Source organism: Nyctereutes procyonoides, unplaced genomic scaffold (genome assembly GCF_905146905.1).
Source record: "Nyctereutes procyonoides isolate TBG_1078 unplaced genomic scaffold, NYPRO_anot_genome, whole genome shotgun sequence".
NCBI lineage: Eukaryota > Metazoa > Chordata > Mammalia > Carnivora > Canidae > Nyctereutes > Nyctereutes procyonoides.
Window position 1 is genome coordinate 11,966,314 of NW_026575142.1, and position 26,006 is coordinate 11,992,319.

Genomic DNA, 26,006 nt, shown 5'->3' on the forward strand with positions numbered 1-26,006 from the left:
TCTGTGGGCTTTTCAAGGTCTCCCCTGCTTAAAATCCTACCTTGGCCCCAAGCTGCTTTGTTAGTGACAGTGATAAAATCTTGACCCAAGATACTACTATACAGAAACTTAAAAGCTACAGCATGAATTAATCATAGGACAACCTCTTGCAAACTTCACAGCATCACTTTTGCTTTAAGCATCAGAGAGCCTGCATTTCAAAGAGGGGGGGAAAAAGCCCTTTCTCTCTTAATTTCTGTTGTGTTTTCCAAGGACAAAGTGCTTTAATAGTTGGTAAGTGCTGCTAATTGCTCCCTGGACAGCCCTAATCTGGCCATTTCCTCTCTGCCTTTTACTCCATAAATCCTTCAGAAGACTAATCTATTGGTTTAGTATCCCTCAAAAGTACCCCCTTTGATTGGACTGGTTTACATGTTTACAAACAGTCTCTCTACACCCACCCTTTGAAAGAGCCTATTGTTAGAAAATCTTTTATTACTGGTGCTCTGACCAACTCTAGGCTTACCACATCCCCTAGATCAACCACCAGACTCTTCTCTTTTTTCTTCCCTCCCCCCACCCTCTGTGAGAACACACCACCTTGAACTCAAAACAAGCAGAAAATCTGAGGTTTCTGCCTCCACCAGTTCTGCGTCTGAAGACAAATCACTGTGCCTCAGATCCTTGATTCACAAAGCAGGACAAAGAACCCTATGCTAATAATAACAATGGCTACACTTAACAGGTACACAGCTCAGGGCTCTGTCCCAATGGAGCGCTTTCTCCTAGTCTTTGAACCCTCCCACGGGGTAAGAATCATCACCCTAGAGAAGACCCCACTGACCAAGGTCAACCATGGAGCAAGGGAGACAGAATTCACACTCAGAACTTCCAGTTGGTGGGGACTATTCTAGCTCCTTCCTGCTACTGCTCTTGAGCAAGAGAGGGACTCAAATAATTAGAAAGAGCTCTTCTGTTTATGACTCCTCTTGCACAAAGTTGCCGGTTATTCAAAAGGAACATTATCCTGGTCCTTTTTCATTTCCGGCTTTTTCCCCCTGCATGTTTGCAGATTGCTTAATTACTTCATTGGGCTTTGGAACTCATACATTACAGATACATGATCGTCCAAGTCATTACCTGCATATTTTCCCATTAAGAATAATTATAGCTCTTACCACCACTGCCCATGTACTTATGTCCTGCAGGCCTGGGCACACTGAAGTAATCATCTTTTGAAAATGATCTTGATGGGCGAGTGTTGTGTGCACAATCAATAATAAGCAAGATGAGGTGGGAAGATTTCCATCTCCTCTGTTATTGAGTGGCTCAAAAATCACGTTCCCGTCATTTCATCACCGGGCCATGCAGGACCCCGGGGTGGTTTGTACTCTCCGGAAAAGTGAGTTAGCACTAAATGTGGAGACAAGACCCAGGGGATGCTGGATTGTATCTGCCTTTCCACAGAGTATCTTTCTGAGCACGTACACATCACCCATTTCCTGGCTCCATTTCATTGTCTACAAAATGGGATTTATAAGATGCTTTAAAAACCTCCGATCATCAAATGTGAGATGGCACAGCCTTATGAATGTGGCAGCAGAGCTTTTTATACTGATGAAGAGCCCAAGTTGTGGAATAAGGGCTCTTCCCTTTTACCACTCTGTCCCCTTGGGCCTGTTACTTAACCTCTTAGAGGCTCAGTTTCCACATCTGTGGAGAGAACACGGTGGTAGCCCACGCCCCTTCGAGGTTCAGTGGGATCCCACTTGTAAAACACTTTGCTCCATTCGAGGTGCAGGTGAAAGTCCAGTGAATGTCAGCTATTACTATTATCAGCAAGTCTAAGCTGAAAGAGCCTGGGGACTGTTCAGCGAAGCTCAGGCTACACATCTAAATTAAAACAATAATTGCCTGCCAGATAATAGTCCAAAGACATGGTGAAGGGGTCACATGTTATTTTAATCAGCGGACCACGAGGGGGTTCAATTTCAAAGGTAGGAGAGAGGCAAGCTGGCAGATGTTTGAAAAAATATTAAATTATAACCAAGAAAAAGCTATTTAAATACCTGGTTAGTAAATAAACTACAGCTGGTTTCTTGAAGCGTTCATCCATCAGTCTTAAATTTTTTCTCAAAAATCTTTGTTTTCAATACAGCTACAAAGCATTCACTGTTAAGTTTTTTAGATTTTAAATAAGCACTGAAAAGCCTCCATTAAAATTGCCTATTACCACCTAGAAAAGGTTAATATTTTTATAAATCATTCTGCTAGCTCTCACCCACAGTCTCTCTCATGTTACACTCCCCACACCCAATAAATAATGTGGTTCTGTATGCATCCTTCTCTACGTAGTGCCCTTTTTACTTACCTATGTATTGTAGACAACTGTTTATATCACTTAATATTCTTTTCATTTACTTAATGGTTAGGTGACTTTCTATTCAGTTCATGTAGTTTATTTAACCACGCCTCCATTATTGGTTATTTTGGTTTGCTCCCAAATGATTGTCATGAACAACTACGTAACGAAGTCTTTGAATAAATATCTGGAAGTGGGATTGCTAGATCAATGAAAATACACTTTTTTAACAGTTGTTTTTCAAATTCCCATATTTTTAACTTGCTTTGTACACGTAGACACATCATCTTTTTTTTTTTTTAAGTGTGAACACAGTCCTCCACCACAAATTATGCAGTTGAGTTTCACACAGTTGGGGAAACACAGAGGTCACCATCCCCTTTGTGTAACGAATAAGCCTCGCGCTGGGAAAACCACCTTCGTGACCGTGGGATCTCTCCTGCCAGGTAAGTATGACATATCCTCATCTTAACTAGAATTTGGTGTCCCCACTGGAAAAAATGTATGTGTTTCTTCTGGGACAGACTGTCTTTGAGGCAGGTTCTGCTGGCACTCCTCGGCGGTGCTATAAGTAGCAAATGGCCAAGGGTTCTGAGCACAGCGACTACCTGGGTCCCGGTAGACTAAACATGTCACATTTATAACCTTCTTAGCTGTGCTTCCCATAAGCTGGGGACAGCATAAACTTGAGTGTCCCAGCCAATATGCCCAACTGAATATGATTATCTAAGTGTCTGGGTCTCTTGGTTTTCCAGGACACATTTGGTGTCACTGAGGTGAGTGGGCTGATGTTTAAAACTGTCCAGAAACTTCAACCACTTTTTTTTTTAAAGTGACTTGAAATACAAGCTAGTGTGTGCACAGAATATCTCTAGAAGGATACACAAGCAACTGGGGGCAAGGTTTGCCTCCAGCTAGGGAAAGTGAAAGGAACACAACCGGGTCAGAGGCTTACTTTGCACTGGGTTCTGGCACAGTTTTAATTTCTTACAACAAGCGTATAATCAAAAGGGAAATTTTTAAGCAAGAAAGACTAACCCCCAAAGAAACAAGTTTGCATGTACTTGTTTTCTCTTTCAGCTACCAGATTGGTAAAACATAAGCAAAATAAGATACTTGAATGGTTTTACAAAGAGAGTATGTATGAATAGTTGAGTATTTAAGAATGCAAGGTCTGGAGCCAGCCTGCCTAGATCCATAACACAGTTCTGTCGCTTACCGGTTTGTTATCTCAAATAATTACTAAACCCCTCTGTACCTCAGTGTCCTCCTCCATAAAATGGGGCTAAATGTACTACCTACTTCACAGTTACTTGTATTTAATGAACAAATACATATAAGTTCTCAGAACGGTAACTGGCACACAGCTGGTGATCATTATATATCAGCTATCATTATTGCTTTGGTTGTTGCTATTATTCTTCACTTGATTTTTTGCAGTGTTATAATTATGCTAGCAAATAGCCCTCCCTACAATTTGTAGACTTCGAAAATTAAAAGAGCACTTTTACTGGGGTTCCGTTGTAAGCATTGGACCCTCGATTTCAGCTCAGATCATGATCTCAGAGTGGTGAGATCAAGCCCCATGACGGGCTCTGCGCTGGGCATGGAGCCTGCTTGGGATTCTCTCTCTCCCTCTCTCTCTGCCCCTCCACCCCCCAAAAAAGAAAAGCAGTTTTACTGCAAGTGTCTAACTGATTTTATGTTCTTTATAATTGTGCAAATAGGGGAGAAGGTGGCAGGGGAGAGGTGCAAAACTTCCTTTTAGATAGTAGTGATTCCAGATTTGAGAATGGCCACAAGTCTTCGCAAGAATAAGTGACCCAAACCATCTGGGGGCTTTGGTTTTTGTTTTCTTTGTGTGTCAACATGATTTTGTTTCTTTCTTCTGTAAAGCATGGGTGGGGTGCAGGGGAGGAAGAGATAGTGGTTAAACAGCAAAGACTAAAGGTACAGTACCCATTTAACGTGATTGCCCCTTAAACAACTGTGTATTTAAGAAGCACATATTTTAAAATTTTAATTCCGGGGACACCTGAGTGGCTCAGTGGTTGAGTGTCTGCCTTTGGCTTACTTAGGTCCTGATCCCAGGGTCCTGGGATCGAGTCCTGCATCAGGTTCCCCGCAGGGAGCCTGCTTCTCCCTCTGCCTGTGTCTCTACCTCTCTCATGAGTAAATAAATAAAATCTTTAACTAACTAACTAACTAACTAACTAACTCAATAAATAAATAAATAAATAAATAAATAAATAAATAAATAAATAAATAAATTTTAATTCCAGTATCATTAACATACAATTATATTAGTTTTAGGTATAAGATATAGTAATTCAACAATTCTGTACATGACTCAGTGTTGATCATGATAAGTGTACTCTCAAGGAAGCACATGTTTTGAGATCAGTATTTGCCTCAGAAAACCATGCACAAGATAGGAAGGCATTAAAGATTCCTGGAAATATTCTAATCCCACCTACTGTGAATAATGTGCTCAGTCATTGGAAATGTATTGCTGGCAAAGCAGATGATATGGTGACGGGGACAAGTAGACTCTGCTGTCACACAAGCCTAGATACATTCTTTTGCCCAATATTTTACTGAACATGATAAACAGAGTGCTGTTATTATGCCTGTTTTATGGGTGACCCCTGCTGCCTTATTTCAATGTGGCTCTTCCCAAGCTGCCAGCATCATCGAAGTGGGATCTCTTCTCCAGGATTTTAGGTTCAGGCCATCCCAAACTCAGGGGATGGCCTGAACATATTTAATTAATGAGAGTCCAGCAGATGCTATTATAAGGATTCTATTCCGAGGTCTTAGCAGATTTGGGGCTGTGCCTCACACACGATAAACATTTGCTAAATGAGTCCCCAGATTTATCAGGATATTACATAGTATTGCCCCCATAAACACAGGACTATCCCAAGTGCCCTGGATCCACCAAATCTTCAGGCATAAAAAGGCTGTGTTGTTTGGTCCACAGTTCCTCCTTTCACTGCTTTGACTGCCAAGGGTGATTTGAATAGGGCAAAGAGTTGGAATTGGATCCAAACAATCAAGTCTAGTTAGAAAACATGTTCATTGCATAAATGCAGGTTGTGTTAAGCTTAGAATTATGACTCCCAGTACCGCCCATGATGATACCTTTAAAAACAAACCATGAATTGGCTTAATTTTACTAAATTATTCAAAATCTAAGAAGTGTGAAAAAGTGAGCCTCATGATGGATGATCCGATAGTCTGAAAACGGAGACAAATGTTGGAACTAATATAACATTGTATGTTATGACCGTCAATAAAAATTAAAAGTAAAAACAGAGATAAATGTCTATCCTGCTCTCCGTCGATGATACAGACAACATCCAGCTTGCCTGGTCATTATGGTAGGAAGCAACGAGCAAAGATTTTTCTGTATACCACAGAGCTCAGCACTCCTCCTGTGGATTAGACATTTTCTTGAACAGTGACAGAAGCGCACAACATACTTCTTAAGAAAGAACATTTTAAGTGTTAACATGCGTTTTGAATAAAAACTCAGTCAACTATATTTAAACCTCCTAAATTAGAATTTGTCAAGACACCAGATCCAGACATTTCAAAAAGCAATATGATAACGAGACACAAAGACACTGATGGGTACAGATTAACTGATGGGATAACGTGCTTGTCTCCTCAGTGGCCACAAGCTATATGGCATTACCGTTGTTAAACTTTTGCCATATACAGGGAACAACTAGGTTCCTGGGGCGAAATCTGTTGCAATGTGATATCAAGGCTGAGATGGCCCTTTGAGGTTTGTAGGCATTTTAATCATAGAACATTTTTTATAATTTTAACTGAGGTTATTGTATAAACATTTTTAATGCATCCTCATTATTAGGCTAAGGAAAGAAATCTATTTCTACCAACAGAGAGCAAATAAATCTTCACTATCTCTTTGGTCCACTAGTTTATGTTTTGAACATCACACCTTTCCTAAAAAGCTGTTGGAGACATATGCTCTCATTATTATCCTGCAGTGATTTATCACTTAACTCTGAAACAGGCAATATATCCAACTTACCCACTAACTGGTGTCCTAGTCCAATTACCATTAATTAACTCAAAATATGTTACTTTTACACAAACAAAGCATTATTTTAAAAATCCTAGGCTTCAGACCACCAACGAATATTTACACATTTCTTGAGCTAATATTTATTGAAAACCAACACTGTGTTAGTTGATGGTATTTTTAAGCTTCCAAAAATATCTCAAACTTCTAATTTGAAAATTTATTCCCCCAAAAAATTGATGAGAAGAACTCCAGCATCAGAATGTCCAAATACAAGACTGCAGGTTTTTATATCATCTATACCAATGACCCATGTGTGTAATTCAAAAGTCCTGTATCTCTCTGTGCCTCTGTTTCTTCACCTGCAACAGAGTAGTAGTAATTTTTCTTGACCTGATTCAGCTGTTAAGAGAAACAGCTAATAAAAATTGTTGCAAAGTACCATGAATATTGAAAAGTACATCATCATCATGATTAATAATAATGTATAAAGCTCAAATATTGAAATGACTCTCTGGCATCATTCCAAATCAAGAAATATACACTCTGGCCTTGCATAGTAATGAAGAGAAACAGTGTGAGATGCTCTTACTGTACCAGTTCAAATGAACATAGTGATGAATATCTTTAATTACAGTGTATTCTGTGTGTGTGCGTGTGTGTGTGTGTGTGTGTGTGTGTGTGGTGTGTTTTGAACTAAATGTATTGCAATCCTCTCAATAATATATCTAGGGTCGAACAGCACCATTCCCAAACCAGGCAGACATTTATGTATCTGTACCTAACCTTGGAATGGAATGCTCATTTTGATAGAGAAGGTAAGCAGCTAGCAGTCCTCTGTTAAAAAAAGCTGGCTCTGATTTCACAGATCTCAAAATCGGTCATCCTCATGTTAGCTGACTATGTGGCAGCTAATGAGAAAAACAAATCGCTTTTACTTTCTACGAAAGACATTTGCATTTAGAACTTTTTTTTGACTCGTAAAAGGTTTATAAAGCATCCACTGAAACCATTCCACCTGCATTTTTCACCTAAAAGGGTCTCTATGAAATCTTACAGTAAATTTAATAACCCTCTTCAATAAACATGAGCTTTTATGAGTATGACATATCTAAATATGAGAATGGGAATAAAATCTGCATCAGTAATATTTTCAGTGGGGTAATATCCTACATATTAAGGGGGCGGAAGGCATGTACAGAGCAGAGTCCTGCATAAGAAAAAAAATAAATCTGCAAGTTTAAGAAAGCAACTGGTCAATGAACACTTGGGTGACTCATTAAGTTAAATGTGAAATGTCCTGATGTGTACAATATGGAGCTTCGTGATACTCGAACATTAATTAGCATCTTTCATTTTCAGCAAATGCACATTATAGAAATAACTTCAGAAATGGCCTTCAGGAATCACTCATACTGGCTTTTTCAGGAAAGAGGCCTTCACATGAAGTGTTTCCACATCCCCATCGCCTCTGCGGGGAACTTATGCTCTGGTGAGCTGCTGACACGAGCTCCACTGCCACACTAGCATCTCATAGCTCCTTTCACCAGGTAAGCTACCAAATTAGGCATGAGACTGGGACCCTTGTTTCTCCTCTTGCTGGTATGGATCAGTAAGGAAGACAGGAAAATGCTAGTGACTTTTTTATAGCTGCTATATAACAAGAGAATGAAATGTCACAACCCTGGAAACTGCACCTTTCTTAGTCCTATCAAAGCTCATCTAGCTCCCGCTGATGCTGAGACTTGCCCCTCACCTTCAACTTTGCCTTGTCAGCGAGTAGCAATTTAAAATTCAGCAATGCAGAGCGGTCCAAAAAGTCAAGACATCCTGACGAGGATTCAGTAGTTACTGGACATCCGCATGAGCTAAGGGCTTGGGCAAACCTTCAGAGAAGCCCAACCTTACCGTCTGGTTCCCATAGTCAGACCTGCTCTTCAGAAGTTGTATGTAATTGTTTCCTTGATAATTAATTCACACTTCTAACACCCCAAGGGATCGTGTTCTCAAGTACGATGACCATTTTTATACAAGTTTTTTTTTCAAATATTTAAATCATAACTTTTTAAAACCAAGATTTGCCTGTTTAAATTAAGGTTTGCTTTATAGTAGGATAGATAGACCGAGATTGATGAAACTCAAACAAAACCCCAGGTTCTCATTTGAGTCCTTATTTCTAGCTCCTCTTCCCCTCTCATATTTTTTTAACCAGAATTTCTAGCCAGAACCAAATGAAGGAAAGATGTCCAACAGCCCAAAAAGCTCTGCTTCCTCTGTTTTCTGAGTTCAAACTTCCTTTTTCAAATCATGAGATAATAAAGGCCAAAAAGCAGAAGGATTGTGAGTGGAAGAGCCAGAGGTCAAATAAGACCTCAGAAGGAAATAATTCAATTATGCTTTCACCTCTGCACCACGCTCATCCTTAACTCTCACTGCCCTGGACTCCACATCTCAGGACACAAGAGCACTCAGGAACCAAAGAAGGACCTTCTCCTTCCATTTTTTCATCTTCTATCAAGAACTTCAGACTAGAACCATCAGAATTGCCTGGCCAGCCTGCCCCTCCTGCTCAAGTTCCTTGTCCATGCATGAACCTCCTCCCCAGCTCTTGTTCGCCATATTGGTCACCTAAGGGGCTTGGAGGCAAGGGAACCTGAGTTTCATAGGATGCTCAGACAAAGCAGAGTTAGGCACTCTCAGAATGCCCAGGCCCTACCCTAAAATCTTCCCCGTAGCCCACCCCTGCACACATGTAAATAAATAAATAAAGCCCTTGCTGCAGACATAACCAATAGAAAGAAGGAAGATAAAAATTATCTTATAAAAAAGAAGACATTTTTCTTTTTTTTTTAAGATTTTGTTTATTTGAGATAACACAAGCAGTAGGAGGGGCAGAAGGAGGGGAGAAGTAGACTCCCCACTGAGCAGGGAGCCCTATGTGGGGGTGGATCCCAGGACCCTGAGATCATGACCTGAGCTGAAGGCAGATGCTTAACCAGTTGAGCCACCCAGGTGCCCCTCATCTCCTGCTTTTAAGAAAAAGAAGGAAGAGCCCTCCCTGCCCCAGCAAAAATAGACTAACCACCTCTTAAAACCAATGAGATCCTGCCACAACTTAAAACTCTTGTCCTTCTCCAATGAACTTTTGTTCAAAGCAACCCTCCCCAGTTTCCTCCTCTCCTCTAACAGGAAGTCCCTCTCCTTTGTTCTTAGGGTTTGCCTATGGATCACCATAGTTTGCTTGCCCCAAATTGCCCTTCCTCTGTTATTCCTGAACAAATTGATTTTGCAAGTAAAATAACTATTTTACTTTTAAAGTTGACAAGAGCAGCAACAAAGTAACAATTGGTCCAAAGGCTGACAAAGAAAACAGAAATGAATGAAAAAGGACCTCCAGTTAATCAACAAAATTAATCAAGTTAATGGACCAAAATAGATCGTTGTTCCTAAATAGCCAAAAAGTAGCGAAGCAGTACTTAAGCTTGATTTTAAAACTTATTTGTAGGGCTTTCAGACATGACTGCTGCCCACAGAGCACTGGAGGGTATCTGCTGGGATCCTTGCCAACCTGGACCACAAACCCAATCTCAGTGCCAGAGAGCTCCCAATGATCATTAAGACTTTTTCTAAGGCCTGCGTAGCTATGCCTACTAAATGTTCTATTCCCAAGAATCAATGAAGCCTACTGCTCCAAAAAACTGAATTTTAAAAGTACCAAATAAAATGAATGGGCTGATGATACAGAGAAAAGAAAACATTTAAGGATGAGCACAGAACACTGAGCTTCATCCTATACAGGGGAGGGGAGAGGGAAAGGTCGGTAAATATAGCATACAAATAATAGTTCTTGCAAATCATCTCCTAATTAATCCTCATCCAGACAAAATGTATTAGTTTAACCTTTTCATTCTGGGTTTCTCACAATATTTACAAACCACTGTCTCTCAACAGGAATGGGAAACACACCCATTCTGGAAGCTTTGGGACCAAGTGTATTCCTAGACGTGCTCCTGCAAGATGGGGTAAGAGGGTGCCTGCCCCTCTTCCTGCTGAGAACAGTGGCATCTGATCATACCATCAGAAACCACAATCCTATCACTTAGGACTATGGTCTGCATCTTCATTGCCAGAGTTACATGCACTTCATGGCAAAGGGTCTCAGGTTTTGTTTTGTTTTCAAATAACAGTAATATAATTTATCCTTCTCAAACAATGGAGCTGACCTCAATTAAAAAAAAAAAAAAAAAACAGGTCTCACTTAGATCCTGAATGAATAAAGAACATTCCAGAAAGTACCCAGAACTTTCAAAGCAGTATTCCAAATACATCATTTCTCAAGATAAGTATATTGATAATCAACTTAAGGCTTTGAAAAGCTCAATTTGGAAATGATGTAAGCAAGTGCAGCGCCTATGGCCTACCTAACACTATTACTGGAAAAGCCTATCCTGCTGAACTGACCCCACTCACTGTGAACCAGAATTACGGAAAATAAAGAAGTAGCCAGAGATTTTGCATCACATTTCCATGGTTCCAGATCCACTCCAGCCGGTATACAGGGGGCGGTGGTAGGGAGGAGAGAGGCTTAGGCAGCAGCCAGATTATCATCAAATGACCTGAAGAATTACAATGAATAACATTTATTAAATGCCTTCTGTGTGCCAGACACTTTTAAGTACATTATACTTTTAATCTGTTTAGCCTGCATGACAACCCATCAAGGTTTGTGCTGTTGCTATGCCAGTATTTAGATGAGGAAACTGAGGCACAGCAAGCTTCCATAATTCTCCTAAAGTCACACAGCTAGGGAAACTGGATTCCTCCAGAGCAGAGTTGATATTTCATTCACCACTATATCAAGTCAATACCTAATTGGTGTAGTTTGTAAAATGTGAGTTTGTTGAAAAAATCAGGCTGAATTGAACAGTTCAAAGAAGGGAGAGATCACCTGGGCCTACAGAAGGGAAAGGGGATCCTGGCCAACTATGCTATGAGCAAGAAGTGCGGTTTCCTACTCCTGGCCAGTATTTAGGGTTGCACATTTCTTAGATAGCCTTGAGTCTAGAGGTCAGCATGCTGGAGGTGCACATAAGCCTCCATCTCCTCTTGATAGTGCCCTTTCTTGAATGGCAGGTAACAATTACAAGTATTAAGCAATGTGTCCCGCTGCTGTGGATTTATGTATATTTAATTCAACAAAACAAAAATTTAATTCAACAAATAGTTATTGAGCATTTGAGCAAGGTGCTGCACTAGAGGCCACAGGTGACAAGACACTTGTTCCTGCCCAGCCAGAGCTTAAAATAGAAAGAAAAATGAACAGCTCCAACACCCCAGATACTTGTCCGGGTGGGACCCTGCACTTGATCCACATGTGGCAGACTGGATTCCAACCACACTTCCCACACACCTTCCCCCGAAGAGGAAGAAAAGGCTCCATGTGGCAGACCTTGGCACTGGAGAAGCCATGCAGATTAACAGGGAGCTGGCCAGAAGCCTGGGGTAGGAATTACAAATTACCCCAATTACCAACGTGCCTGTTGCCAGAGCTGAAGACTTTTGGACTCAGATTTCTACGGTGCGAGAGGCACCGGGACTCATGTCAACTTTCCGGTCACGCAACAGTGAAAAAGAGAAAAAACACGTCCATGCTGAAAGCCTTTTACAACAGCACAAGGCTGCAGCCATGGTTTGGAGAATTAGACCCTGTTACAGCAAATTGCTGCTGGGGCAATACACCACCCATTACTGGAGAAGCTCCCGCTACTCAAGGAACCCAAGAGGGCACTGAATTCTCACTTGAGGAAAGCTAATTTGAGAGGACAAAGAGAGGCAAGGTTATCAGCTGTCCTTGGGGAACAAATCAGAGCATCAAAGCTGGAATTGGAGAATGGTTCTGATTTGCAGAGGTCTCTGCCTCCTGTGGTCAGATTCTCAAAAAAAGCAGAGCCCTGAGAGAAAGAAGTAGGTTCACTCAGCTCTGGTTAAGGCTACCCCCTAGAACAAACCAGGGGCCAGACATAGGGGCAACACCCACCAGTGTGCCCTCAGGATAGGGTCAGGTCCCACGCAGGACAGATGAGAGTCCACGAGACCTAGCAGGTTACAGGTATCCTGTGCAAAACCAGAAGCATACATGCCTTCCGAGGACTGTGACGTGAAAGCCCTGATCTGTTTTGATGGAGAAGGAGGCATAGAAGTCTCAGTCCCTAATACCCCTGCCTAGAAGCCAGTGACACAGCCCTCGGCCCTCCATGAACCACTGAGAATGCCTTCTGATGAAGGGAAGGTCGTGCCTGCCCCTGGGGGTGGAAGAGGCTCAGCATGTGACTCCTGACAGTAGAAGAAAAGTGACAGCCTCTCCTAATACCTGAGATGACAAGCAGAGCCAGGAAGAAATACCCTCCAAAAGGGTCTCCAAGTTTTAAAAAGTCCTGCCCAGTCCCTTGGCATAAAGAAATACGAGTGAGCTGTGGATGTCACAAACAATTCTTGGCTTCTGTGGTACGATGGGGATAGATAATCTGGTCTTTATCCCCGGTTCCTGGCAGACAGTTTCTAAAACCTTTGGAATATCTGGGATGATAAGAGTTTCTTTTGTGTCCTGGAGATTGAATTAATCACCAATGACCAATGATTTAATCAATCATACCTACCTAATGAAACCTCCGTAAAAACCCCTAAGCCACAGAGTAGAAAGAGTTCTGGGTTGGTGAGCACTTGGAGGTGCTGGGGGTGGGGAGATGCCCCTAGAGAGGGCATGGAAGCTCCTCACCCCTTCTACACACCTTGCCGTATGTAGGTCTTCCATCTAGATGTTCCAGAGTTGTATATTTTTCCATAAATCAGTAATAGTAGGTAAAGCACTTTTCCTGAGTTCTTATAGAACTGTTGGAGCAAAGTATCAAACCCAGAGGGGGGTGGTGAGAATTCTTTGATGTACAGCCAGTCAATCAGAAGTTCAGGTGGCAGCCTGGGACCTGGGATCTGGGACTGGCTGAGGTGGGGCAGTCCAGGACTGAGCCCTTAACCCATGGGCTACCTCTAGGCAGTTAGCATCAGAACTGAATAAAATGGTAAAACACCTGATTGGTGTCCACAGAAGAACTGGAGAATTGCTTGGTGTGGAAAATATCCCATATTTTTGTTGTCAGAAGTGGCGTGAGTACAAACAGCTCAGCTCAGGATCTCCTCTTGCATATGCTTTAGAACATTTGCATAATAAATTAGCCAGAATGGAAATCTTGTTCTCATAGGAGAATATAAAAAGATGGTGAAAATGTCATCCTCTTAACAACTACTGAACAAGTCAGAGAAAGAGGCACCTATGTTGCAAATTTCCTGACAAGATTGCTTGGAACAGAAGCTGCTGGGCCCCTCTTCCCCAAACCCTTGGGACTGTTCTAAAAACAGAGGACATAGGTGTTGCTCAAGAGAAGTAGAGGAAAGATGAGAGAAGGAAGCTCAGAAGCAGTGGGGCACTGGATGACAGGAGGTAAAAGCACCAAGAGCTTTGTGAGGTGTTGATTTGGGAAGCGATTAAACTGGCCAAGGCTTTGAAGCAGCCAATGCACTCAAATGCAAGAGCCAGAGACAGAAGGATGGAGCTAGAAAGGGATGTTTGTGGGGAAGGGTGTTCTGTAAAACACAGAAATCCTGGGAGGGCAAAGGGGAAGGTGGCTGAGCCATAGATGTGAAGCCCCCAGCGCCAGGGAAGCCTTAGGCTTTCAGGGTGACCCATGCCTTTGTCTCCTCCTTGCTCACAGGGATGCTGCACGCACCCCCACCTCCCTCATTCCCTTTGCCCTTAGTACTTCCACTCTCTCACACTCTCCCTTCCCATTGTCCAGCTCACTGTCCCAGCCCAGTCAAAGCTAGTTCACAGCCTCTCATTCCCAAACATTCTCCTTTTTTTAAGAGAAGCCATTCACAGAGTCATCCAGATTTCCTGCTCTTGTTAGAGAATTTCTTCATAGGCATTCAAAGAGTACACGAATAAAGTCACTTTGCTCTATTCCAGCCAACTGACAATACCACACACCACACAAACAGCCTGGTCTACGATGCAACCTACCCACACAGGAGGATGTTCTGGTTTTGCAGTTAGTGTACATACTGAGCAGAGTAATTTAAAATAAAGAATTGGATGACTACATCTTAAAATTTGTCATTGTTAAAGAATTAAAGTGATTGGATAAGTGGACAGGACAAATGCATGCAAGATAATATTGACAGCATGTTGACGAATCAAACACCCAATCATCTTACCTGCCACGAGTGAGAATTTGGTTAAACATTTTGATGATGTACAGAATAGCTCATGGAGGGATTTGTTCCCAGGTAATTGGCAGGAACTGCAGCTCATTAAATTAGCTCTCATCTGACATGCCAAATGATACTCACAGTTGATCCGTTAGATCATCAGCAAGCAATTGTTTATCTCTCCTATAAGCCAGGATGACAAATAAGCAATTTTAGCCAAAAGGGTTAAGGCCAGTGCCAATCATTATTCACACAGCAATTTAACTGATTCTGTGGCAATCAATACCATGCGTTGAAAATGCAATACAGCAGTTTTTTCCACATCGTGGGACCCTTTATGTGAAAATTCTACCAGAATATAAACAAACAAAATACTAAATAAAGACAGGTCTCAAATGTAGTATTTGTCATCTGATTTTAAGGGAGTGGAGGAATCACTGAACCTGGAGGCATTTACCTTGGATGGTCGCATATAACCGAGCAGGTACACGAAGAGAGCTCCCACCCAGATTATTGGGGTAACCAGTAGAGAATCATGAAAGGCTGCAGGAGAGAAATGGCAGAGGCTGGTTTAATGCCTATGCCAAGCTTATCAGCCTCATCAGAAAACCTGGGATAATGATGGATAAAGCAGCTCCCAATGGCTACTTTTCCCTCTCCCTTTCCATGCACTTGAAATCAAGGTGTCCACTGGAGATTAGCTCAGGGAGGCTTCTGCACCACCACCATGTCTTCTTCAATTTGCTGAATGCCGTGGCTGCCTCTTGTCCCATAATAGATGCTATTTCCTTTTCTGACCAATCGTTCCCATCTTGCCTAAGGCTCTGACATTATGGCAAGAGTCTAAGCTGTTGGGACAGCATCTCCCCTCATGGAACAAATAACCAGAATAGAAAGGGTAACAAGGAAAGCTACTACAAATGAGGAGTTTAAAACCTCAGAACCGCAGCTTAGAAACTCAGTCATCACCATGCCACTTAGTGAGATAAGCACTAAGTGGGAATAAAAGCACTAAGATGGCTCAGTCCCAAGTCTCGATTTCCCTCTCACTGGAACATGCAGACTCGTACCTAGTTTGGGAATTATTTGGGTTTTTTGCTTCTTCTTCTTCTTACCTTGACTGAGAGTTGTGATCACTTAGCTACTTCACTCCTCATCTCCTATGGGACATTCAAGAAGCAGAAATTCAAGCCAACAACAGCCTCCTCAAATGTGGCCTGTACTGATAAAATATGCAGAGGAAAAGAGGATTAAAGCTGTTGGCTAATATGAGGTTTTAGGGGTGCTTCACTATTCCCATCCCCCGTGTTTTTTTTCCTTGTCCTCCCAATCAAGATAATCAAAATTTGATCATAAATCTTAGTTAAGAGCCCTCCTTATGTATCATATGTTCCAATAATTACTGTGCTAATCAAAAGCCCTGAGGAGAAAGTGGTACGATAGGTCTTTAAAGCAATATATGTAATTAATGTGGCCATAATATATATAATCTACATTCATAATTAAAATAATAAATACTATACACAGGGCTCTTTCTCTGGGATCTTGTCAGACACTCAATGACAAAGGCCTGTACTGAGTCCGTGGTAATGGTGCTATAGGAAAAAGCATGGGGACTCGCCAGATTCTCATCACAGGGAGAAGTTAGAGTGAGAGAGGGATAAAGTCAAAATCACCCCCAAGTCTCTGACCTACATAACTGAGTGGATGAGGCATCAAGATGGTCTGAGACAGGTTAGGGAGAGAAGTTTAGAGTATATTGAGTTTAAGATGCCAGTAGGACTTTCAGGTGGAGAGATCTAATAATCAGTTAAATATTTGGGCCTAGAGTTCAAGAGAGTTGCATAAGCTGGAAGGGCAGACTGGGAAGCTGGCAATACGTGGTTAATGCTGGAGCCATTAGCAGTGCATAAGATCTGAAGGGGGAGGCACATAAAGATAGAACAGGGCAAAAAGCGAACCTCTGCAGGCACTACATTTAAGGAGCCAACCAGGGAAAGCAGTCATCTGAAGGAGGCTGAAATGGGACCAGAAACTGGTGTTGGGGAAACCTCCAGAATCATCTAGAGATTTCATGACTTTCTGGGGAAAAAAATGTCAGGCCCCCTACCATTAATAAATATGTATCAATATGCAACATAATCAGACCTCAGCTACCCCATCCCCATCAATGGCCCCCTTTCTGTCCCTTCCTCTGCAAAAACCAAAGAAAGCATTTCAAAAATGGATGATCATGGTCTTTTTGTTTTTTTATCATTTTCTTATTCGTTTATTTTTTTTTAATAAATTAATTTTTATTGGTGGGATGATCATGGTCTTATGTTTCCATGAGTCAAATAAGAAAAAGAAAAAAATTCCACTGATTTTGGAAAAAAGGAAATTATTAGAAAACTCAAAGAATTCATTTCCAGGAAATAATGAAAATGAAACCCTAACTGCAACAGGCTTGGAAGTTAGAAGGAGAAGAGGAGGAGAAAGCAAAGTAGAGGGAGAGGTTTTTGTTCTTTCTGTTTTTCAGATTAAAGATCGAAGCATGTAGCATGTATATGGCCTTTGGGGAAGGTACAGGTGGGGTGGTTTCTTTTAGAAATAAATGACAGGGGCAGCCCCAGTGGTGCAGCGGTTTAGCGCCACCTGCAACCCAGGTCGTGATCCTGGAGACCTGGGATCGAGTCCCACGTCGGGCTCCCTGCAGGGAGCCTACTTCTCCCTCTGCCTGTGTCTCTGCCTCTCTCTCTCTCTCGCTCTGTATCTCTCATGAGTAAATAAAATAAAATCTTAAAAAAAAAAAGAAAAAGAAATCAGAGATCAGAGAGAGAGAGAGAAATTGAGATTTTCAAAAAAACCATTAGAAGGGGAGCAAAAGCAATGGATTAACCCTGGAAGGGAGAAGGCTACCTCTTCATGAGCACCTCCAGGCAAGTAAATATGATTGATAGAACCATACGGCAGCAGGAGAGGAGTTGTCCATGCTGTGAGGATTGGGAAAGAGAGAGTGAACCTGGGAGGATACAGATACTGCCTCGTGTTTCAAAGGGGCCTATTCATGTGGGGAATCCTACATCTACAACAACACCAAAGCAGGCAACTGCACAAGTACTACAGGTTGGGACGCAGGAGCAGAGATGACATGTGGTCAGGCTGAGTCACATCGGGGATTCACAAAGCCTATTTTGTAAAAGGACATGGCCCCACGAAAGAATATTAGCAAGAGAGAAGTGAACTGTCTAATAGGCAGGGCTGCTATCAGTCTTGCTACTGTTTCTTCTTTGCCTGAGACACGTCCTTGGGAGCTAGAGCTTAAGCAAGTTCCCTTTCTCTGTAAGTTGCTGCCAATGATACTTGCCACCTCTTATGCAAACGTGGTTCTCTTCTCTTCACATTCCCTCTCCACATGCCATCAACTCTCTTCTGTGTTCCAATGGTGAGGAGGATTATATGGACCACCATGGCTTTTTGACAGGCTACCAGGCTACAATGTACAACCAGAAAAAGTCTCCCCCACTGTGTAGAAATCATTGACTAGAACACTTCCTGTGTCACACCACCAAGCATCCCTCTGGCTGCAGCCACCTGGGTTTTACTGTCGAACTGTTTCAATTCCACTCTGTGTGGGCCAGACTCACAAACAGGAGCAGACCATCGATTGAGCCCTTAACAAATGTCTAATGGGTTCTCAGCCTAGTGCTAACAGTGGGATTAGCAAGGGAGCTTACAGAGACTGATTATTTCCTCATAGGCTTGGCCATAATCCAGCCTTCACCTGACTCTCTCCTCACCCAGCAACCTTTGAATACATTCAGTTTCTCAAGTATCTTAATAAGAAAAGATAATAATGAACACAAAATCAACTACTTAAAGGGCAGCCCCCTTCAAGTGAAATAATAAATTGGCATTGTGGTTTATGCATAATTTTTTAAGCGTAGCATCACAGCCATTTATTAAAGCTATGACATGACACTGGATATCTCCTTTTTCTCTTCCTTTCTCCCACAGTTGGACATTTGGGAGCCCTGCATCTTGGTCATAGACTGGAGATGAATACTTCTGAGCTCTGACATGGGAGAGAGCTATCCCTGTCCAAAGGCTGTGTGCATGGAAATGGTTTGAGGAGGTAATAAGGGGAGGGCATGTATTCTTTTTTTTTAAAAAGGTTTTATTTGTTTATTCATGTGACACAGAGAGAGGCAAAGACATAGGCAGAGGGAGAAGCAGCCTCCCTGTGGGGAGCCCAATGTGGGACTCGATCCCAGGACCCCAGGATCACTACCTGAGCTGAAGGCAGATGCTCAATCACAGAGCTACCCTGGCACCTGGGGAGGGCCTGCATTCTGAAAAGATAGCCCAGGAACACAGCAAATGAAAAATCCAAAGAGAATATCCAATGAATAGCTTATAGTTAGGCAGAGAGAGAAAATCAAATATGAAGGAAAAAAGGCAGAATATGGGTATTCTAGACAGGAGAAGAGGAGAAGAGACGAAACCCAAAACATAGCTCAAAGCCAATGAGAGGACAGCTTCTGGACCTTTCCTTTCAATAAGTTACCTGTAGTTTGGGTCATGGGATGCAAGGGTCATGTAAAGCAAGCAAGAAGGCAGCCTAGTTATCACATGTTTTACTTATGTATATTATCTATAATATTTACAACCCTAAAATGTAAAAAAAAAAAAGAATAAAACTCTTACCTATTTCCACTGTAGAAATGATAAAATTGAAGATAACCATTTAAGTAAGTGGCAGAGGCATGATTGATATTCACATCATCTGTCTGCCTTCAATAATACTGTGCTCTTACCACAATGCCAAGCTAACCATGGCTTCCTTAAAGCGCATCAGTCATCAGTATATGAAAAATTCTCTATATACTGAAACCTGTCCGTGTATCTGTAAACCTGAAAAGTTTAGCACCATACCCCAAATGGCTGTTATTCCACACAGACACCCTCTGCCTTTGAGGCATAGCCATATGGGGACATCTCTGCTATCAAGCAAACTCCAGTGGCTTTTCTAGGTACATCACCATGTTTTCACTGACCACCACAAGTGCAGAAACCCTGGCTTAGGACAACATATAAATAAGTTCAAAGCCAGGAGAGCTCATTTAAACCATTAACTTCAATTTGATCTGTAATATAGGCTGCTTCTCTAATTTTTACTTCTGATAAGGTGTGAATGAATCAGTATCAATACATCCCCAATAGTAGAAAATAAATCAAGAGAAATGCCAAATAAGCAGTGGTAGATAACAATCGTCTTTCTGTAGAGTAAAATATTTTACAATTATTATGCATTATTATCAGTTATTAATATGTATTACTGCCTAATTCATTAGGGTGGAAAAACTAATCAGAGCTCATTGGAAAGTATACTGGCAAAAACAAAAAAATCTTTGTCTTCCCTTGGTATTAACTAACAACTAATTTTGGTAAAGATCCTGGCTTTATTTTTTTTAAGATTTTATTATTTATTCATGAGAAACAGGGAGAGAGAGGCAGAGACACAGGCAGAGGGAGAAGCAAGCCCCACGCAGGGAGCTAGATGTGGGACTCGATCCCGGGTCTGCAGGATCACGCCCTGGGCAGAAGGCAGCGCTAAACTGCTGAGCTGCCGGGGCTGCCCAAGATCCTGGCTTTAAATGGGAAAGAAATTTGGTCTGTGAAAGTTATTCAATAAAAGATTATGAAGTTAAGGGATAATTCTGCAATTTGAAACCAACAGTCAATGTTATATATAATTATGAAACATTAGAGCATTTCTTATTGACAGCCAGTAGAGAACCACTAAAAGTTCTTAAGAAATATGATAGAGAATTCAAAATTTATGCCTTAATCATTTGAATTTTGCAGTAGCATCAAGTACGAATGAAAATAGAGAGAGGACTATGGAGGCAAGGATGCCAATTATGAATTTAAGTGTTGAGATTTCTGGGTAAGAATATAGAGGTCTTTCCTACAAACACCCCTCAGCCCCACCTCATGAGAACTACTACTATGACCTCAAAATATAAAACAACAGATAAAATAAGAAGAGAAAAAATCTTTAAAAGACATTGTTACCCTGAAAATCAGGCTAAATATCTCCATGGATGAGAAACAAGAGGCAAACTAAACTCATGGCGAGATATGAAGACAGAACATTTCCCAGGAGCAGAAGAGGACCAGGTCTGGGGTGGGGGGCTGCCCCCCACCCCCCTGCCCCGGCCAGGAGCATAGCCTGAAGCCCTGAGTCTGCAGTGTTTCCTCAGAACAACACCGTAAGCTGTTCATATCATGTGAGATCTGGTTCTGGACTCATCTCCAGAAGACAGCTACAAAATAATTAAACAGGAAAGGATGAGCTCAGGAAGAAAACAAACACAAATAAAATCCAGATATTTCCACCCAAAATGCATTTGCAAATGAAAACTTCAAAGGCCATAAAGAAAATTCACTCCACCAAAAACAATCAACAAACTCAAAGCACAAAAGAACTTGCTTTTGTTTTGGGAATGGAAATAATGGAGCATCTAAAAAATAAAACAAACATTTAAGAGCCTCAGAAATGTTCTATTTTAAAACAAGAGGACGTGGGCAGCCCCGGTGGCTCAGCGGTTTAGCACTGCCTTTAGTTCAGGGCGTGATCCTGGAGACCCGGGATGGAGTCCCACATTGGGCTCCCTGCACGGAGCCTGCTTCTCCCTCTGCCTGTGTCTCTGCCTCTCTCTCTGTGTCTCTCATGAATAAATAAAATCTTAAAAAATAAAATAAAATAAAGCAACAGGACATTATAAAATAAAAAAACGAGGTATCATTCAAGTACAAGGATATTTTTTAGAGATTTATTAGACATCCTGGAAATGAATATATCTGTTGCAATTTTATAAAACCCCTCAACAGGTGGGTAAATTCAACTAGTCTAGTCAAAAACTAGATAAAAGGGAACCCTGAGTGGCGCAGCAGTTTAGCGCCTGCCTTTGGCCCAGGGCGCGATCCTGGAGACCCGGGATCGAATCCCACGTCGGGCTCCCGGTGCTTGGAGCCTGCTTCTCCCTCTGCCTGTGTCTCTGCCTCTCTCTCTCTCTCTCTCTCTCTCTGTGACTATCATAAATAAATAAAAATTTAAAAAAAACTAGATAAAACTAGTGCAACAGCAGTTGAGGCTAGAAGTTGACAAATGCCCAGGGTGAGGTAATGGTGACAGGAACGTAAAAAAGAAAAAAACATTCAGAAAACAGAAATAACTAGGCTACATTGCTGTGGGGTGGTAGCTATTAAGATTTAATTCTGTCTCACCACCGAAATAGCCAAAGATCAACTGTGATGATGACCATTTAAAATTCTATTTGTGGGATCCCTGGGTGGCACAGCGGTTTGGCGCCTGCCTTTGGCCCAGGGCGCGATTCTGGAGACCCCGGATCAAATCCCACCTCAGGCTCCCAGTGCATGGAGCTTGCTTCTCCCTCTGCCTGTGTCTCTGCCTCTCTCTCTCCCTCTCTCTCTCGGTGACTATCATAAAAAATAAAAATAAAAATAAAAATAAATTGAAATTCTATTTGTGGAGCTCTGTTAATGCTGCTGGAATGCAGAAGGGGGTAAATAGTTGAGGATGAAGTCCTCAGTTCTGTCCATCACCCACCATCTAAAATAAAGTGGGTTTACAATAAAATACCATTCATATCTGTAACAATAAGAAACCTCTTTTTGAAGTTTTATTTAAGTAATCTCTACACCCAGTGTGGAGCTCAAACTCATGACCCTGAGATTAAGAGTCACCTGCTCTTTCAACTGATCCAGCCAGCTACTCCAAGAAATCTTTAAGGATCAAGTAAGTTCATCAGAACTCTCCTGATTATCTGATTGTTTTCTGCTTCAGTCTGATTAAGTAAATCTACAAATAGTTTGTCATAAGATATTTATTATCTATTTATACATGTATTATATCATATGTATTTATTACATAGATATTACTCTTATTTTCTTATAAAGTTTTTTAAAATATCCATTATGTCAATAAATTGATTACAGAGTGATGAGGGTTGAGACAATAAAAATTCCTAAAAAAAAAAAAACCTTAATAAAATTACACTTTATTTGAAAAGTGAAATTTTTCAGTAAGGATGTGATAGAAAATAAATTTATAATATTATGTTAAGACAAAATTTTAAAATAAGGTTGAATTACCCTGAAAAAACAATGTAACACATGATCTTAAAGAGAAACATTTTGCCAGGTCTACCACTAACAGTGTTTTTGCTGACCACCAACTCAACCTGATGCATACCCGGGGCACTCAGACTTTAGTCTCTAATATTATTATTTACTACAAAGAATCAAAGCCCCTTTCGGGGTGATGATTCTACATTCTGAGGCAGGAGAAAATCAGGACAGGCTTGGACCGTCCTGTTGCCGCCAGTCAGTAATTAGGGATGTTCTCAAGGGCATCAGAAACTGTGCTGAAAAGATAGAAGGGACAGTTTTCAAAGGCTCCCTGGCTGGTGCCCCCACTGAGTGTCAACCCAGAGGGTTCTCTGACTCTTACCAGGGAACTTTTTAGGGAGGGTTATCTGTACGGCCCGCCAAAGGACCCATCAAGGCATCCATGGCACCCGGACAACAGAGCCAGCATTTGGATGGCTGACCAATTACAGAGGAAGAGCAAGAACCAGTGGGAAGGACAGGATCAGCCTTGTTATGTGCATGCATGGGAATAGCAACTACAGTAAAGACTCTGAGTACTGGAGCTACAAGGAAATGGTTTTGGTCTCTTGTTCCTCCTTTGCCCCTACACCAGAGTAGTAAGAACATGCAACACACACACCCAAGCTGCTGGCATCCCAAAGCTAATCTGTACTGAAGGAAGATGAATGCTTAAGATGAAATAGGAGATTAAACTTTTTTAATTAAAGGGACTAAATTTTAATAACCAGAATGAGACTCTTTTAATAATTAAAAGTGATTGAGAAAGTTGAGAATCAGTGGGAGCTGTTATCAACGCAGCTCACTGTGCAGAAAATAGAAAGATAAAGCCCAGTATAGTAGTGATCAGAGTACGGAGCATCGTGATAGCAGTTTATATCTCAACAAATTGAAATTCTTGAATCATACCCCTTAAGATGTGTAATTTGAACACAAACACTAAGAAAGTGGAATAAAAGAAATTCACCTCCAGACACAAAAAAATCCTGGGACAACACATAAAATATAGCCCATTATTTAATAGCCCTTTATATTTAATAGTCATTTTTAGACAGTTTTGGTTTTTTTGTTTGTTTGTTTGTTTTTTAGTGAAAGCAGCTAATTGTGTCCTGTACTATTTCAAATAAATTGTTTACTATGGAGACTGTAACCTATTTTAAAAACATATGCAAAGTATCTTCATCTACAGTTAAGATAATAAGCAGAAATTAAAGTGTATACCCACACACTTAGCTCATAGAATAAAAATACCAGTCACTTTCCTATGTACCTGTGTCAATACATTCCGTCCTCTCACCCCCAACCTCAAAATGGCTAGGGCCAATAACTTATCTTAAAATATTGCCTTAGACATGTCCAGTTCTACTCAGTGTTGTACTGGTCCATTTCACTTTCTGAACAATGTGCTGAAACTCCATCACATGTGCTCCTTTAATTACAGAACATGGGTAGTAGCGCCCTAGCTCTATTTTAACATTAATTGTAATACTATGATTTTTCATTTGTTGCATCTTTCCACGGCATTTTGAGCCTTGATAAATCATAATTGACATAAATTAACCTCATATGATTAATGCAGACTTGCTGTTGAAAGTAAATGCGTAATTAGAATTTTTATACTAAATACAGATACACATTGTAAGCTCTTTGGAAATGTATTTCAAAATGCATATTGGCAGCAGGGTGGATGTTTGAATTTTACAGATATAAATGCAACCTTTAACTATGAGAAATTACCACAAAGTTTATGTATTGGATATATAATTAATAGACACATTTAAAATACTGTACTTGGAAAAAGCTTAATGCCTTGAGGGAAAAGGCACTAAAGGATTAAGCTGTGACTTGGTAGAAAAACTTGAAAAAGAAGAATGAAGGCTCCTGATTCAAGTGGTTCTCTCTACTCTGATAGATTGGCTAAGCCACAGAGCACCGGCCTTGGAGAGTCTGGTTTGATTTTTAAGTCTCTTGTTTATAACGTGGAAGCCTGAGCAAGACACATACCTGCCTCAAGCCTTGGTTTCAGTGCTTTTATAGGGGTCAAAAAGATGCCAGCACCCAGAATCATAAGAAAGGATTATCGTCATAATCACTGTATATAATATAGTCCCCCCTTGCATCTTAGCTACCAAAAGGTTTCTCAGGATAAAGAAAACTTAAGTCTGGAAAACTGTAGCCATGTATTAAACACTATACAGCAGGTATTGGGCCAAACTCTTTATGTGTGTCACCTCATTTGTCCCTTTACCACACCAGTGTTATCCCCATTTTACAGTTCAGGAAATCAAGATCCAAAAAGGGGAGTAACTTGTTTACAGAGTCACCCAGCTGGTAACCAGCGGGTGGACACCTGGGTTGACTCCATCTTCATGAACATCGGTACAGTTTTACCAGCCCCACTCATCATATGCAAACTCTTCATTCGTTATTAAGAACAAAATACTCAGTGCATTTAAACCTAGAAAGAATCCAGTCTATTCGAGGCATAGTCAGTCCCCTTGCTAAGCTACCACCCCCAGCAATGAGCAGGGTGGCCCGGACGGAGTCACCATCCCACTGGCTAGGCTCCCAGCCTCAGGGGTGGGAGCTCTCCTTCTTGTTCACCGCAGAGTCCCCTGGCAGATGGCAATGCTCATTGGGTAAATATGTCATGTTATAGCTGAATTCCTGGAAAACATGCACCATTGAAGAAAAATTCCTCTCTGGCTAGTCTTCATATTACTAACAGAAGAAGTGAAGTCTGGATGATGAGATGGAGCAGAATGTACTAGGCCCCCCCGCTGGCCCGGGAGCCTCAGAATGGAGGCATCCCGCAGCCGCCTCGGCTCAGCAGCCCGCATCTCCCACATGAAGACACGCCACAGGGAAGGGATCGATGAAGGGCCTCCTCCTCCGGGAGCCAAGGACATGGGCAAGAGAAGGAGCAATGAGAGAAGCCATTTGTCTTCCCCGTCCTAAGTGACCGGTGCTGCAATGGACTCTGTGCCCTGGGACGCGCAGGGGAAAAAATGTTCATTGCAGAGCCCAGATGCCAAAGTGAAGAAGGAATCGAGTACTTCCAGCCACCACATCTGGCTTTTTGGCCGGCTTTCCACTGTGCCGTGCTGATTCCCCCTGCACCTGCTGCTTAACTGTCTCACTAGTTACCGACGAACTAAGTTTTACCCACTTTGA

The 26,006-nt window shown here is 41.5% G+C and overlaps 1 pseudogene; it reads right to left on the minus strand.

Annotated features, from left to right (window-relative positions):
- Positions 1-2,640: 2,640 nt before the first annotated feature.
- Positions 2,641-2,795, minus strand: LOC129499020 (U1 spliceosomal RNA; annotated as a pseudogene).
- Positions 2,796-26,006: the final 23,211 nt, after the last annotated feature.